We start from the raw sequence: 16,775 nt of genomic DNA on the forward strand, positions 1-16,775 counted from the left end.
CTTGTATGAAAATATTCATAGCTGCGCTTTTGGTAGTGGCAAAAAACTGGAAATGAGGGGATGTCCTTTAATTGGGAAATGGCTGAACAAATTGTGGTATATGCGGGTGATGGAATACTATTGTGCTAAAAGGAATAATAAACTGGAGGAATTCCATGCAAATTGGAGAGACCTACAGGAAGTGATGCTGAGTGAAAGGAGCAGAGCCAGAAGAACATTGTACACAGAGACTGATATGCTATGGTAAAATCAAACGTAATGGGCTCCTGTACCAGCAGCACTGCAATGACACAAGACAGCTCTGAGGGATTTATGGTAAAGATGCTACCCACATTCAGAGGAAGGACTGCAGGAGATGAAACATATAAGATAAACAATTGCTTGAATGCATGGGCTGAGGCGGACATGAATGGGAAATAGACCCTGAACAAGGACACATGTTACAACCAGTGGAAATGTGCGTTGGCCATGGGTGGGGGGAGAGCGGGGAGTGAAGGGGAAAGTAGGGGCATAAAGTATGTAAACAGATTAAAAACAAATATTAATAAATGTCTAATTAAAAAAAAGAACAAAAACAGAAAAAGAAAACTATAGAGCAATCTCCCTAATGAACATAGATGCAGAAATCTTAAATAGAATATTAGCAAAGATACTCCAGCAAGTAATTAAGAAGATCATTCACCATGATCAGGTGGGATTTATACCAGGAATGCAAGGATGGTTCAACATTAGGAAAACCATCCACATAGTTGACCATATCAACAGTCTAACAAACAAAAATCACATGATTATCTCAATAGATGCTGAAAAAGCCTTTGACAAAATACAGCATCCATTCCTATTGAAAACATTGTAAAGTATAAGAATAGAAGGACCCTTCCTAAAAATAATAAACAGTATATGCCTAAACCCATCAAAAAGCATTATATGCATTTAATTAGAAGCCTTCCCAATAAGATCAGGTGTGAAATAAGTATGCCCATTATCACCTCTATTATTCAACCTAGTACTAGAAACACTAGCAATAGCAATTAGAGAAGAAAAAAATGGAAGGTATCAAAATAGGCAATGAGGAGACTAAGCTATCACTCTTTGCAGATGATATGATGGTATACTTAAAAAATACCAGAGAATCAATTAAGAAGCTGGTAGAAATAATCAACAAATTTAGCAAAGTTGCAGGATACAAAATAAATGCACATAAATCATCAGCATTTCTATACATTTCCAACACATTAGAGCAGCAAGAGGTAGAAAGAGAAACACCATTTAAAATCACCCTAGACAATATAAAATACTTGTGAATCTATCTACCAAAACAAACACAGCTATTATACGAAAAGAACTACAAAACACTTTCCAAAAAAATAAAACTGGATCTCAACAATTGGAAAATCATTAATTGTTCATGGGTAGGACGAGATAACATAATAAAAATGAACATTCTACCCAAATTAATTTACCTATTTAGTGCCATACCTATCAAATTACCAAAAAACTTCTTTACTGAATTAGGAAAAAATATAACAAAGTTCATTTGGAACAAAAAAAATCAAGAATATCAAGGGAAATAATGAAAAAAATGTGAAGGAAGGGGGCCTAGCAGTACCAGATATTAAACTATATTCTAAAGAAGCAGTCATCAAAACAATATGGTACTGGCTAAGAGACAGAAGGGAGGATCAATGGAATAGACTTGGGGTTAATGATGTCAGCAAGACAGTGTATGATAAACCCAAAGAGGCCAACTTTTGGGACATGAATCCACTATTTGACAAAAACTGCTGGGAAATTTGGAAAACAATATGGGAGAGATTAGTTTTAGATCAACATCTTACACCCTACACCAAGATAATTTTAGGATGGGTGAATGACCTGAATATAAAGAGGGAAACTATAAATAAGTTAAGTGAACACAAAATCGTAAAGCTGTCAGATCTCTGGGAAAGGAAAGATTTTAAAACCAAGCAAGAGTTAGAGAAAATTAGAAAATGTAAATTAAATGGTTTTGATTATATTAAGCTAAAAAGCTTTTGTACAAATAAAAACAATGTAGCCAAAATCATAAGGGAAACAACAAATTGGGAAAAAATCTTTACAAAAAAAAACTCTGAGAGGCATCTAATTACTCAAATATACAAGGAGTTAAAGCAATTGTATAAAAAATCATGCCATTCCCCAATTGAAAAATGGGCAAGAGACATGAATAGGCAATTTTCAGGTAAAGAAATCAAAAAGTACCAATAAGCACATGAGAAAGTGTTCTAAATCTCTAATAATTAAAGAAATGTAAATCAAAACAACTCTGTTGTATCACCTCACACCTAGCAGACTGGCTAAAATGAAAGAAGGGGAGAGTAATAAATGCTGGAGGGGATGTGGCAAAATTGGGACATAAATGCATTGCTGGTGGAGTTGTGAAGTGATACAACCATTTTGGCTGGCAATTTGGAACTATGCTCAAAGGGCTTTAAAAGAATGCCTGCCCTTTTATCCAGCCATACCACTGTTGGGTTTGTACCCCAAAGAGATCATAGATAAACAGACTTGTACGAAAATATTTATAGCACACTTTTTGTGGTGGCAAAGATCTGGAAAATGAGGGCATGCCCTTCAATTGGGGAATGGCTGAACAAACTGTGGTATATGCTGGTGATGGAATACTATTGCGCTGAAAGGAATAATAAACTGGAGGAGTTCCAGGTGAACTGGAAAGACCTCCAGGAACTGATGCAGAGCTAAAGGAGCAGAGCCAGAAGATTGTACACAGAGATTGATATACTATGGTAAAATCAAATGTAATGGACTTCTGTACTAGCAGCAATGCAATGACATAAGACAACTCTGAGGGATGTATGGTAAAGAACGCTACCGACATTCAGAGGAAGATGTGCAGGAGAGGAAACATAGAAGATAAACAATTGCTTGAATGCATGGGCTGAGGCGGACATGATTGGGGATGTAGACTCAAACCTACCACACCAATGCAACTAACAACAATATGGAAATAGGCCCTGAACAAGGACACCTGTTACAACCAGTGGAAATGTGCGGCGGCCATGGGTTGGGGGAAAGCGGGGGGTGAAGGGGAAAGTAGGGGCATAAAGTATGTAAGCAGGTTAAAAATGAATATTAATAAATGTTTTTAAAAATAACTAACTCCAATATACACAATATTATTTTTTCAAGAAATGCAGAAACAACATTTGAGAAAATGCAACATTCATTCATTATACATTCATTTGAAATATGCAACATTCATTCATTATAGATATATTAGGCAATGTTTTTATGAATGAAACTTTATTTAAATAGATAAATGTACTTTATCTAAAATCATCAACAAACAATTTCTGTAGAGGTCATAAACTAAAACCCTTCTAATTAAGATGAAGCAGGGATGTCCATTATTATCACTACTATTCAATATTGTTCAAGAAAAGTAGCTATAGCAATTAGAGTGAAAATAAAATGGAAAGAATTATAATAGGCAATAAGGAAACAAAGTTATCACTTTTGCAAATGATATGATGGAAAATCTAGAGAATCTAAATTAATAGCAATTCTTCTTAATATCAATGAAGTCCTACAGGAAGAGATAGAAAAGGAAATGCCATTGAAAATAACTCTATAGAATATAAAATATTTGGGAGTATACCTGCCAAAACAAATCTAGCAACTATAGGAAAATAATTACAAAACATTCTTCAGAGACATAAAGGCAGACCTAAACAAATGGAAAAATATTAATTGCTCATGGATTGGCTGATCCAAAATAATAAACATGACAATTCTCTCTTAATTTATCAATTAAGTGTCATGTCAATCAAACTACCTAAAAATGATTTCAGAGGACTGGAAAAGATAACAAAATTCACCTGGAAGAAAGAAGTCAAGAATATCAACGGAACCAAAGGAAAAAAAATACCAGCTGTCAAAATATACTATAAAGCTATACTCATTAAAACAATCTGATACTGCCTAAGAAATAGATTTGTGGATAAATGGAAAAGACTAGACAATTAACACATTGTCAGTGTCTATAGCAAATTAGTGTTCAGTAAACCCAAAGAGCCAGACTTTGGGGGGAAAATCCTCACAATTTGACAAAAAAATCTACTGGGAAAACTGGAAAACAGTAAAGCAGAAAATAGGTATATACCAATACCTCACATCATATATGCATCAAGAAAATAAGAAATGGATACTTGATATAGATACAAAGGATGACAATATAAATAAATTAGAGGAACATGGAAAGGTTTACTTGTCAGACTTTGAGAGGAACCATCCTGCCTTGGGAGTCCTTGAAGATGATAAGGAGAATGAAAGAAGATAGACTAAAAAATAACAGTGGGATCAGGAGAGCTAAGGTGGTGATTGCAACCAAGTCAACTTTATTGAAAGTTACCACTTCTTTTATAAGGGGAGAAAAACAAGCTGGGGCTTCAGCACAAACTTTCCACATCCAAAGTAATAGATTATGAGTAACATAAGACCTTAAGCCATCACAATACAATCCTCCATACATAATTGATTTATAGGAAACATGTTGTGCAGGGTCTGTGCTGGGGTCTGAGAAATGGGAGGAGTTTCCATAGTTACTTGATACATACACAAGAGATTACCCTAAGATACATACACGATCAGGGGTTTCTATGGGTATCAGCCATAAACATGACATAGAAGTGGAAAGGAGAGAAAGAAGGAGGACAGTGGTTAGGAACCTTCTGTTTGATGTCCCAGAGACTTGCTCAATGGGGTCTCAGACTTTGCCTGTGCAATAATCAAAATTGGATGGTCTAATGTAATAGTTAAAAATTTGGTTAAAATAGGAATTGATTTCACAAAATAATAATGGTTTAAAAAAAGGAATTGTGGTCATTGTATATAAACCAACTATTTAAGTCAAAATGTTGTTAGTAGCTCTTAATAATCCAATTCAACAAAAATATGGTAAAAGGAGGAAAATATATAAGGGAAAAGGAAAATATTTCCTAGCCTGCCATTAGAGCTCCCATCTGAAGAAACCTAGCTCACCTCACCTCACCCAATCCACCCCCTCCACAAAGTTCAGATCTCCACTATTAAGTCCAGTAGCCTCTTCAATAAGGGTCTCACTAGTGCAAGACTCCTCAAAACAGGATCTACATAGAATCTATGCAGCGCAGAATGCTTCTTCAGCTGGACTCACCAATGCAGAATATATCTTATAAAGTGTGTCACAGAATGAATCTCAGAAAAAGCCTCCTCTTCAGCAAAATTCCTTCCAAAATGCCTTCTCAGGAGTCCTTGGGCTGGCCTTCTACAAGCAGTTTCTCCATCTCACCTCCTAGCCTCAAAGTAAATAATCACAGCCTCCCAATTTGCATGCCACTGCCCAGTGCTTGTGGTATTTGGGAGTGTGACCTTTTCTACTAAAAGGCTCTTACTAAGTGTTAATTAGGACTACTCCAAGTTCTTGATTGATTAATCCAAAATAGACAAAGGAAATAAAAAATTCCCTTTCACACCTGCTACAAGACATACCAATAAAGGACAAATTGTTAAAAATGAAATAGATAATTTTGATCACTTTCAATTAAAAAGCTTTTGTGCAAACAAAACCAATACATCTAGGATCAGAAGGAGATCAACAAATTGGGAGGGGGTGGATTTTATCAAGTGTCTTTGATGCCTCATTTCTCAAATATATTGAGAACTGACTCAAAGTCTACAAGAAAATAAAGCATCCTCCAATTGAAAAATGTTTAAAGCATATGAAAAGGCAGTTCACAGATGAAGAAATTAAAAGTATTCATAGTCATATAAAATGTTCCAAATTACTATTGATTAGAGGAATAAAAACTAAAATAACTCTGAGGTACTACCTCACACCTATCAAATTGACTAATATGGCCAAAAAGGGTAATGATAAATGCTGGAGGAAATGTGGGAAAATTCAGACCTTAAGGTACAGTTGATAGAAATGTGATCTGATACAACTATTCTGGAGAAGAGTATGGAAGGACAGAAAACTATAATGACCCTTTGACCCAGCAATACCAGGAGTGAATCTTAATCCTAAAGAGATAAGAGATAAGGGAAAAGGCCTTACTCTTATTTTTGCTAACTCAAAAACAGGAAGGAAAAAGAAATAGAATCTGACAATGTGTCATGAAAAACACACTAAAAGTAAGAGATACATATAAAATGAAGGTGAAGGGCTGGAGAAGAATATACTATACCTAAATTGATACAAAGAAATCAGGGGTAGCAGTCATGATCTCTGATAGAACTAGGCTCAAATAGATATAATTGAAGGGTAACTATTCCATATTATATTGTATGATATATATGTATATATTGTATTTTATAATTGTATATTATATATTATGCAATATATGTATTGTGTAATATATAAATATATTATATTGGGAGGTGCTGTGGATAATGAAGTATTATCAATATTGGACCTGTATGTACCAGGTATTATAGCATCCAGATTTTTAAAGGAAACTACATGAAATACAACTGGGAAAAGATAAAATAATTTTAACAAGGGACTCCAATTTTCTCCTCTCAGCATTAGATAATCTAACAAAAAAAATAAATTGAAAAAGAAGCTAGGGAGATGAATAGAACCTAAGGTAGATTAAATATGATACTTACCTGGAGAATCACATACTTGCATGAGGCTAGCAGTAGATGTAGCCTGAGCATGTATATAATCCAAACATAGTTTCTGGTGGGACAGTGATGGTTTAGAGTACAGAAATACTCTGCAAAGATTTTACTTTAACATTCATCATACTATGGAAGTAATCCTATATTCCTGTGAGATTGTGGCATTGAAACAAAAGTACCACTAGGTATAACCTGTTAGAAGCCATTGAGAGAAACAGGGTCTCTAATTAATATTCTTATCTGGACCCCATCAAAAGATCAATACAACCAGGCAAGGCCACGTGTTTTGGTTTTGCTGCCCTACAAGTCAGGACACAGAGAGGATGGTTTTATCTAAGATAAAAATCTGGACTCATCTCTGTGATTCCTTTCGTGATCCACACCTTTTCTTATTGGAAAGCATTATAATCTAATTTTCTGCAATAGCTTTAAGTAAACCAACACTTAATGAGTTAACAGCCTTTTTTCCGCTCAGCAGAGGTCAGCTGCAACTGTGGGTATATCTCTCTTACTGCTCCAGACATCCCAAGGTGACAGAGTGGCAGGTTCAGGTAAAATTTCACTTTATCTAAAGTGAGGCTCATTTTTAACCTTGGTACTTTTTCTCATCCAGGCATAATATTCATGAGAGAAAATTTTGTAAGTCCTATGTCAATCATGATGTAACTCTGTAACCTTGAGTGTTTGTACAGCTGCAACTCTATTTTGCTTTGTGTGAAATGGATTTTGAATTCTGTATATAATAAACCTGAAGCTCCATGTCAGATTGGGGTACCCATGAGCTAACTAACAGCCTCTGCCTTCTGTCTCATTCATTCTCACCTAAACCATGCACCTCCCAGATCACGGGAGCTGTTGGATAGTTTCCGGCAATAACCAAGCTGGAAAGACTTTGTTTTGGAAAGAGCATGGTCCTGGTAAGAGATTGTGTCTGCTACCTAAATATGGCCTTGATAATGTATGGTAACTGAAGACTAGACAGATTTAGCATATCAGAATAAATGCTGATAGGTACATGGAGAAATAGGTCTAATTTTGCAATGCTAGAACAGCTGTGAATTTTTTGTTTTTTTTTTTAAAACAAGATGTGTCTTTGAAAACAAGATACATTAAGAGCTGTAAAGCTAATTATCCTCATTTACCTAGGGATTCCATTAGGATTAGGCTGATGATTCCTAAAGTGGGCACTACCACCCCCTGGTGGGTGCTGCAGCAATCCAGCAGGGTGGTGATGGCCACAGGTGCATTTATCTTTCCTGTTAATTGCTATTAAAATTTTTAAAAATTAATTTCCAGGGAGCTAAGTAATATTTTTTTTCTGGAAAGGGGGCAATAGGCCAAAAAAGTTTGGGAACCACTGGATTAAGCCACTAATGAAAATGTAAAAATCTGTGAATGTACAAAAACATACATGGAAGCTTTGTTTGGAATGATAAAATAACTGGAAATAAAAGAAATACAAAGATAGAAATGGTTGAATAAATTGTGATGTCTGAATTTATTTTATTATGTTATTAGAAATTATAATTATTTGAAATATAAAGAAAATAAGGGAAATATATGAAAAATTAAAAGATAATAAGAATAATACATTCTATGATTAAATTTAAAAACAGTCACACAATGAAAAGAAAAAATTATCAATGTAAAACTAATCCAAAACTAATTCCAAAGCATAGAATATTTATATTAGCACACACGAATAATTTATATATTTTTAAAAAATTGAAAACTTCATGGAGTTTGTAATTTTCACATAATTTATATTAATTATTTATTTGTTTTTTTGGTGTTGAAAAAAAAACAACTAAAAACAACATATGGTTTCATTAATAGATGCAGAAAACTGTTTTAGAGAAAACGCATCTCCCAGAGAGAAAACTAATGAATTCTGATGTCAGATAAAAGCACATTTTTCTTTTTCTCTTTCTTTTTCTTGCTTTCCTTTTCATAAAATCCTAATGTTGATATTTTTACACTATTTCTCTTATATGATGGACCTCATATTTCTTGTCTTTTCAGAGAGAAAAATATCTTCCTTTTAACTTGCTCTAAATGTTTTGCTTTTCATCTATTTAATTTACATCTCAATTCATATTTTTAGATAGAACTTTAAAGTTGAAAAGGACTTTCCATTTCATCAAGTCTAACCTATTCCTACATCTCTGACAAGGGGTCTTCTATCCACTCCTTGAAGACCTCCAGTTCTTTTCATCTCAACATTCATTTAATAAATAGCTACTATGTACAATTTCCTGAGTTATGCATTGGAACAATGAGGGTAGCACCTTCCACCTTGGAACATGTTTCATTAATAATAATTCTCCATTTATATGCAGATTATATTTACTTCTCTCCAACTTCCATTCATTTTTCCTGATTCAAAACCCCACTCCACTGAGGATCAAGAACAGACAACTCTTTAAGTATTTGAAGGTGGCAATCATTAGTCTTCACCATTTTCACTCTTACTCTTCCCCCCCCAAAAAATTCAGGCTGATGAACCAAAAATCTGAGTTTGGTTAGTGGCTCTTTCCCCTTTTGATTCTGTGAATTTAGGTAAAGTGCCGAACTTCTCTGTAATTCAGTTTCTCATATTTTAAATAGAGACAATAATACATTTATCAGCTATCTCACAGAGTTTGCTGTGAAGAAAGAGCTTTGAAGATTTTAAAGTACTAGATATAGGAAATTATTTTAGATTTTCAAGTTGCAATAACACAAATGTAATAAAATTATGCCCCAAATATGTAATTAATATACCAATTTGGCTTATTCTATGCATATTAGTGGACAAAAGCCCAATAGTTTGATTGTTGCAGAAGTATATTCATTGCTTCTTGATTTTACAAAAATAAAATGATATAGTTAGAATTTTGTTAAAAAAACAACTTCTGGTGTACAGTCTCATGTTGTCACATGCTAATTGTATTACAGTCTCATGTTATCACATGCTAATTTCTTGACAACTTGTAAATGTAGGAATTGAAACTCTTTTACTTGTATTTTAATCTGGACACATATCAAAATTTTTGCTTTGAATTAAATTAGCCTTATTTATAGTATTCAAAAAAACCAAAAGACATTATAGATCACCTTTTTTGACAATGGTAAAACAAAGTCCCAAGGAGGATAAATGTCTTGCCTATTGTATATAATACAATTGATTGATTTGACCTCAGTGTTAATTTCATAATATGAAATATTCTCTTTTCCAAGATTATAATGCCTGCTTCCCTCAGCCATTTTTTTGTATTTCATGGCTTCGAGTAGCTTCATCATTATGGTTACTATTCTTTGTGCTCCTTAGATTGTCAATGTCTTTCTTTAGTATGTCCAGAACTGAAAACAATATCTCAGCTATGGTGCAATTAGAATAATTTTATCCGAATTATGCTATAAGATTGGCATGATAAACATTTCCTACTCGCCAGAGATATAGATATTTTCAAATGAGAATATATTCATTATTTTAAACTCCCTTTCTTTCATGCACATAGTAGTTCTCACATGAACTATTTTTGGAAATCTGCAAAGGAACAAGAACCATTAAGAAATATTTATTTGCTTAATTTTGTGTGTAATCAACAAGGAAGTCTGATTGAATTTTAGACACATAGGTTAATGACTATTTGTGAAATAGATTATAATCTGATGCTCAAAGGCAATCATACAATTAACAATCAAAATGACTATCCATATGTTAGTTATGAGAAAAATTATTAATTATTTTGAGCTTGGTCAGGTTTACCATCCCCAACTTTATTAATCTCATATGTATAATCCAAGTATTAATTTAAAATATTTAAAATACTATCAATGAAATGTTAAATGCTAAATGTATCTCTCTTTTCCAAATCTACTTGTACTGAATTAATGTAAGATATAGTGAGTGAATATTTGTTTTAAGCAGGAATTCAAAGTACATAAATACAAAAATATAAATACATACTTAGCCTCAAATAGCCTTTGTCCCTCCAAACTGCCAAAATATGTTCATACTCATTTCAAAATGCCATAGAGCTTGCAATCAATCCCTTTTCCTTTGATAAACAATAAGTGAATTTTCATGAATTTGAATAAGTCCATTGGATGGGAAAAAGATAGGGAGGAATCATTATCAGGTTGCATATTGCCTAGATGGAATAGAAATAAGTTCCTTAGTATTTTTTATATACCCCAACTTGGTAACTTAAAAATGTTAGAAATCTATGCCCTTGGTGGACAAAAGCACTGATCATTTGATTGTTGCTGAAGTCTATTCATTTTTTTCCTTTTCATGCCAATGAGAAAAAAAGGTGGTTCAGTTAAAAAAAATTCTGGCCCACAGACTTGTGTGATAGCAGCAAAGCATGCCTAATTTTTTGACAAGTTGAAAATGTAGAGATGGAAATCCTTTTGCTTCTGATAGAATCTGGATATGATTCAAATTTGAAAAAAAAACCTCAAATTTTAAATGCTTTGACAAATGTCTGCTTACTCAGACTATTTCAAGAAATTCTCTAAAGATGATGTAAAAAGGATGGAAAAGGACAAAATTATGGGTCTGGGGAATTATGAATTGTGCAAAAAAGTAATAGAAATCTTTGCATGAGAATTTGTTTTCACTCTTTTACAATAAATACACTTTTAAAAGCTGATTTCCCTGTTTATCTACCATAATCAAATAATTCTCAATATTTTTAGCATCATGAACAAGAACAAAAAAAGTTAAGATTTTATTTAACTTTTTACATTTTTTGCAATCATTAATAATGAAAGGATGTTGAATATTAGGATTCTTACCTTAACAAAGAGCATCTCTTATGATAGAGTTTACCTATAACATAATACAAAATTAACACCTCATGAACCAATAAGAAAGACATAGTTGATTTTCTTTAAATATAACTTTAACAGTTTGTTCAAAAATACTCTCAAAAATCAAAAGTTAAAAGGAAAATGAAAATGGATAAAAAAAAAACTTCATAATGCTTGAGCTTCTTCCACTAAAACCATTATAATTCAATCATTCTGTTTCCTTACTTCCACTGAGATTTTAATGGCTCCATATTATGTAAGCATGTGAGACTAATAATAGCATCCATCCTCATAATCATGCCATTAAGGCAGAAGATGACAGCAGGAGCAGGAGGAGAAACAATACTATGCATAAATCACACTGACTGAGAAGAATGAGAAAACTGTAAAGAAATTCTGTTCAAAGCCAACCAGTAACAATCACAAGAAAATTGACCAAAGTTAAGAAACCACTAAGAGTTCACATACACATATGTAAAGAAAGGCATAATTTTCTATAGTGTTATTTAGTTAACTGGCAGTTAAGGAGAGGGAAAAATACTTTAATTGTAAATATTGACATGCAAAAGCAAGTGACTGCTTGGTGAGATTAATTACTGTGGTTTGCAAGGTTGAGCTATATGCTTACAAAAAAAAAATAGCAGGGGTTTAGTTGTTCCAGGGTTCAAGAGGTCAAGAAAATAACATTTTAAGTGGAATCATTTTAAGAGTGTACATTTTTGGGAAAGTCTATGTGTCAGTATTTACACAATATATAAAAAAAGATGATCACTGATTTCATTTCTGTATGAACTCATTAGATTACTTCTTTTCCATAATCACATATTTAATTTGTATCCCTAATCAGCTATGTGAATTCTGTCTAATATCTACTTTGTCAGATTTTTCATTGTATTTTTGATATGAGAATTGGTATTTTATTCAAGAAGGGTGATATAAGAGCTCTAGCTCATATATTCTGTCTCAAATTCTTCCCTTTTTCTTCAGGTCTCTAAAAATAATGATCAAAAAATAAACTTATATTACTGCATATTATTGGGGTAAATGATATATTTCAAGAATTAAATAATTTAAGACACTTAGTGGATTAGGAAGAAAGGAAAGACTAAGAAATAAGAATTAAAGGATGACTTTACAAACTTCTGAATTTTAATACCCCACTATAAAGCATATTGTGATACTAAACATTCTGACAGGAATATGTTACTAATTCCAATATTTCAAATAATTCATTAATTTTTTTTAATTTTAAACCCTTAATTTCTGTGTATTGATTTATAGGTGGAAGATTGGTAAGGGTAGGCAATGGGGGTCAAGTGACTTGCCCAGGGTCACACAGCTGGGAAGTGTCTGAGGCCGGATTTGAACCTAGGACCTCCTGTCTCTAGGCCTGGCTCTCAATCCACTGAGCTACCCAGCTGCCCCTAATTCATTAAATTTTAATATGAAAATTTCAAGATTTACCATATGTAAAGATCAAGACACATAATATTTCTAAAAATATTTATACCATGTAAAAATGCACAAAGATTAGTTTTAAAAAGTATAATATGTGGTGTGTATTCTATACTCCTGCTTAATTCAGCCAGACATATTATTAGCTTACTTGAAAATTGCTCAAGTTGGAGATATTCTACTTATATATGTCACTTCAGATATATTTGTTCACTTGAATATGTATTAGTTATTCAAACCCTTTAAATTGTGATATGACTGGTTAGGTCAGGTTTTAAAGCAGTGTGCCTAGATTTCACGTACAACAAACAAATAAATTCCCTGGTTAAAAAAATATAATCCATTTATTATTTCTTAATGATCCTAAAAAAAAAGAAAAAGAGCAGTGCTACCAGGATGGGAAATTTTGCTTTCTGAATTCAACAGTAATCTGTTTAACTAGTGATCAACAAAGTGGGTTGTTTTTTGTTTTTTTTTTGTCTTTTTTCAGTATCCTTTACTATATCAGAATTCTTGCTACTTCTGTAGAAATTTAAGTTATCGCTCAAATAGTAAAAAGAATAAGAAAATATAAAATTATAAAATTTACCCCCCAAATGCACCCAACATCATTTACTTGGTTTCAGAATGTATAATGATGATCCCCTTATTTTCTTCAAATTGCTTCTAGATTTTTCTGATATTTGATACTCTTTAATATTGATCCTGGTTACTAATTCTCAATATTTAAAGCTTGATTAAAAATTCTTCAATTTAACATTGCTTCTAAGACTGTGTTTTTCTGTGTATATTAAAATGCCAATTTTCTCCATAGCATTGTGAAATAGAAGGAAAACAATCTGAAAATTTATCTCACATGACTGATTCACTCATTGCAAAAAGGAAAATGAAGTTCCTTCAAACTTGCAAGTGAATGTTTTTGAAATTTCATGGAATTCCTCAGTTTAATGTTTGGAGATAGTAGTAGATAAAGTAATTTTCTCTTTTTAGGTACCACATTCTCAACATATTTGATTTTTTTCTCTTTTTATGGTCACTGAGCACACAAACATTCCCTTATTAGAAGGGAACAATTGGTCTCTAAGATGTATAAATCCTATAATTATATAGTCTATATAATGAATATAATATATATAATAATATAATGAGTAGACTATATAATTTTAAACTGAACTACTTTCTGTAATGGCAGAAACTAGTCCCAACCAAGCCGACTGTGTGGTGAATGTGATTTTTCAATGTTAATTTCTTTGTTTAAAAAAAAGAAATAAAGAAACATCCTCTAATAAGATAAGCTAAAGATTTTGGGAAGGGATTTAAATAATTCCTAAATCTAATATGAAGAACAGTAAAATATATGAGAGTCTTTTTCCTTGAGGCTCTCCCCCCAAATAATTGATATAGAAAGGAAATGAATTTCATTGAATATTAATTGAGTATGATTTTAAATTTTCTGTGATTCTTTTCCAAATATGGATTTGGAAATCTCCACTGGCCTCCAAAATCCTTCCTTGACATTAAGTTAATCTTCTCATGTATGGAAGTGCCTGATCCTTTCATTCTGGGTTTCTCTGTGCCTTCACAATATATGATATAGCTAGGCCAAAATATACTTCATCAGTCTACATATAAAATATGCTAATGTGAAAATTCTTTCATTTAGAAGTTAGTTCCTTAAAACAAAGTTACTACTTTAATATATGAGTTTAAATTTTGACAAATAATTGTGTTCAAAAGAAGAGATAACATTACAGAATACATTTGACTCTTTCTTTGAGGGTTATCCTTGAGGATTATCACAACCATGTTATGTAAGTCTGTCTTGATTTAAGAGAAGTAAAAACTGAGAAGCTGATATATTATACTACATTAATTCTCTAAAATTATATTTGTTGTTGTTGTTGTTGTTGATCCATTTCAGGACATGTCCAACTATTTAATTTAATTTTTTGTAACATTCTCAATGTCTTGTTGGGTCATAAACTTTTCACTTATCTAGAAATATGACAGGTAAACTTTTCCATGTTCCCCTAATGGTTTTATTGAATTCTCCTCTATTTCTATATAAAATATATATTTTGACTTTATGGTAGAGTACAGTGTGAAATATTGGTCAATGCACAGTTTGTGCCATATTTTTTTCCAGTTTTTCCAAATGATTTTTTGTCAAATAGTGAGTTCTTCCCCCAATTACTTGAATCTTTGGGTTCATTGAACACTAGGTTACTATGGTCATTAACTATTGTATGTTGAGAACAGGTTAATTAAAAATGGAATGATCTACATGAATTAATGAAGAGTGAAATGAGAATAATCAAGAATATATATGTATATATATACATATATACATATAGCTATTGAAATAATATTGGAATGTCCATCTGCACAGAATGAACTGAAAAATAAAAGGACAAAAGACACAATATATATATACACATATTTTTTTGTGAAGTGATGCCTGTTATGCTATGGATAAGGGAGGGAGGGACTGAGACATCTCAGAATAAATTCTATTAAATCAATATTTTCAAAAAAAGAAAATATATATACACTAACAAAAGACAATACCTACCCAAATTTCCAGGATGCAAAAAAAAATAATTCTAAAAAGAAAAAAAATCATGTGCCCAATAAATTACATAAGAAAATACAAAAAAGAGCATTTGTTAAGTAATTATGAGTTTAAATGTTTGAAAACTAACAAACAACAATCAATTATGAGGAAATGTTGAAAATTATCAAAACAAATATATTGGCAAAGAGCTCTATAAAACTAATATATAACATTAATAGCTGCTTCATTTAAAAACCTAACAAAAACTAATATATTTTTAGCAAACTGGTTAAAAAGAGGGAGAGTTTTCAGTAAAGATATTAATATGAAAAATTCAGGTGAATCCCATTTTTCCAACAATTACTACAGTAAGTATTTAAAGGGCAACTAGATGAAATAATGTTCAACAAAACCAATTGGAAACTCCAATAAGCAATTTCATTCAATTCAAGAATGCACAAATAAAGAACCAGAATTATATAGTGAAATGGGTTGATAATCTTGATTGATGATGTGGTTAACAGTGAGCTACCTGAGTGACAGGAAGTCCAAGAGAGAGACCCAGTAACTCCTGGTGCTCACTTTTATCCTTTCCCTAAGTTTCAGAACACAGTCTCAGCAGTTTCACAGCATGCAGTCTAGTTAAGCACACTTCTTTTCTTTGCAGAATCCTCTTTTATCTGTTTGCAACCAATTTCTTTTCTTCCCTCATTAAAATAGGTACTTCAAGAGAATATTAAGCATAAGATTGTAATCTAGTCAGATATGTAGTGAATGAAAAATAAAGTCATAAGGATCTTGGTCCTGGACAGTTGTAGCAATAGCATTGAAAGGACATAACCAACAAGACACTCACTACACAAGAGGACTGTCCCTTAATCTTCCAAGAGAACTGAAGTCAGAGACAAAGGAGGAGATGGGGGCTCAGTTTCCATTTGATGATGAGATCAATATGTGATTGATGGTACAACTTCAAGAAAACTTGTGGATAGTAAATGCCCAAAATTCCTAAAAATAATGTTGTATCCACTTTTCAACAAGGTATAAGAACCTCCAGAAAAGAGATTGAGGAGAAAAAAGCATAGAATTCTCTGGAGAAAAACACTATTCAAACGAATTGCATAAAGAGAAGTCAAAACTCATAACTATGTTGAGCTACCAGGATTGAAAGCCTGAAGCCAGGGAGTGTCAGTGGGCAAAATATGTTCTTAACTACCCCTTTATTAATTAAGACAAAACAGTAGAAGCATTATTAAGATAGATAAAATCATCCTATCCAAAAAAAAGTAAGGGAGAAAAG

This window comes from Gracilinanus agilis, chromosome 3 (genome assembly GCF_016433145.1).
Source record: "Gracilinanus agilis isolate LMUSP501 chromosome 3, AgileGrace, whole genome shotgun sequence".
Lineage (NCBI taxonomy): Eukaryota > Metazoa > Chordata > Mammalia > Didelphimorphia > Didelphidae > Gracilinanus > Gracilinanus agilis.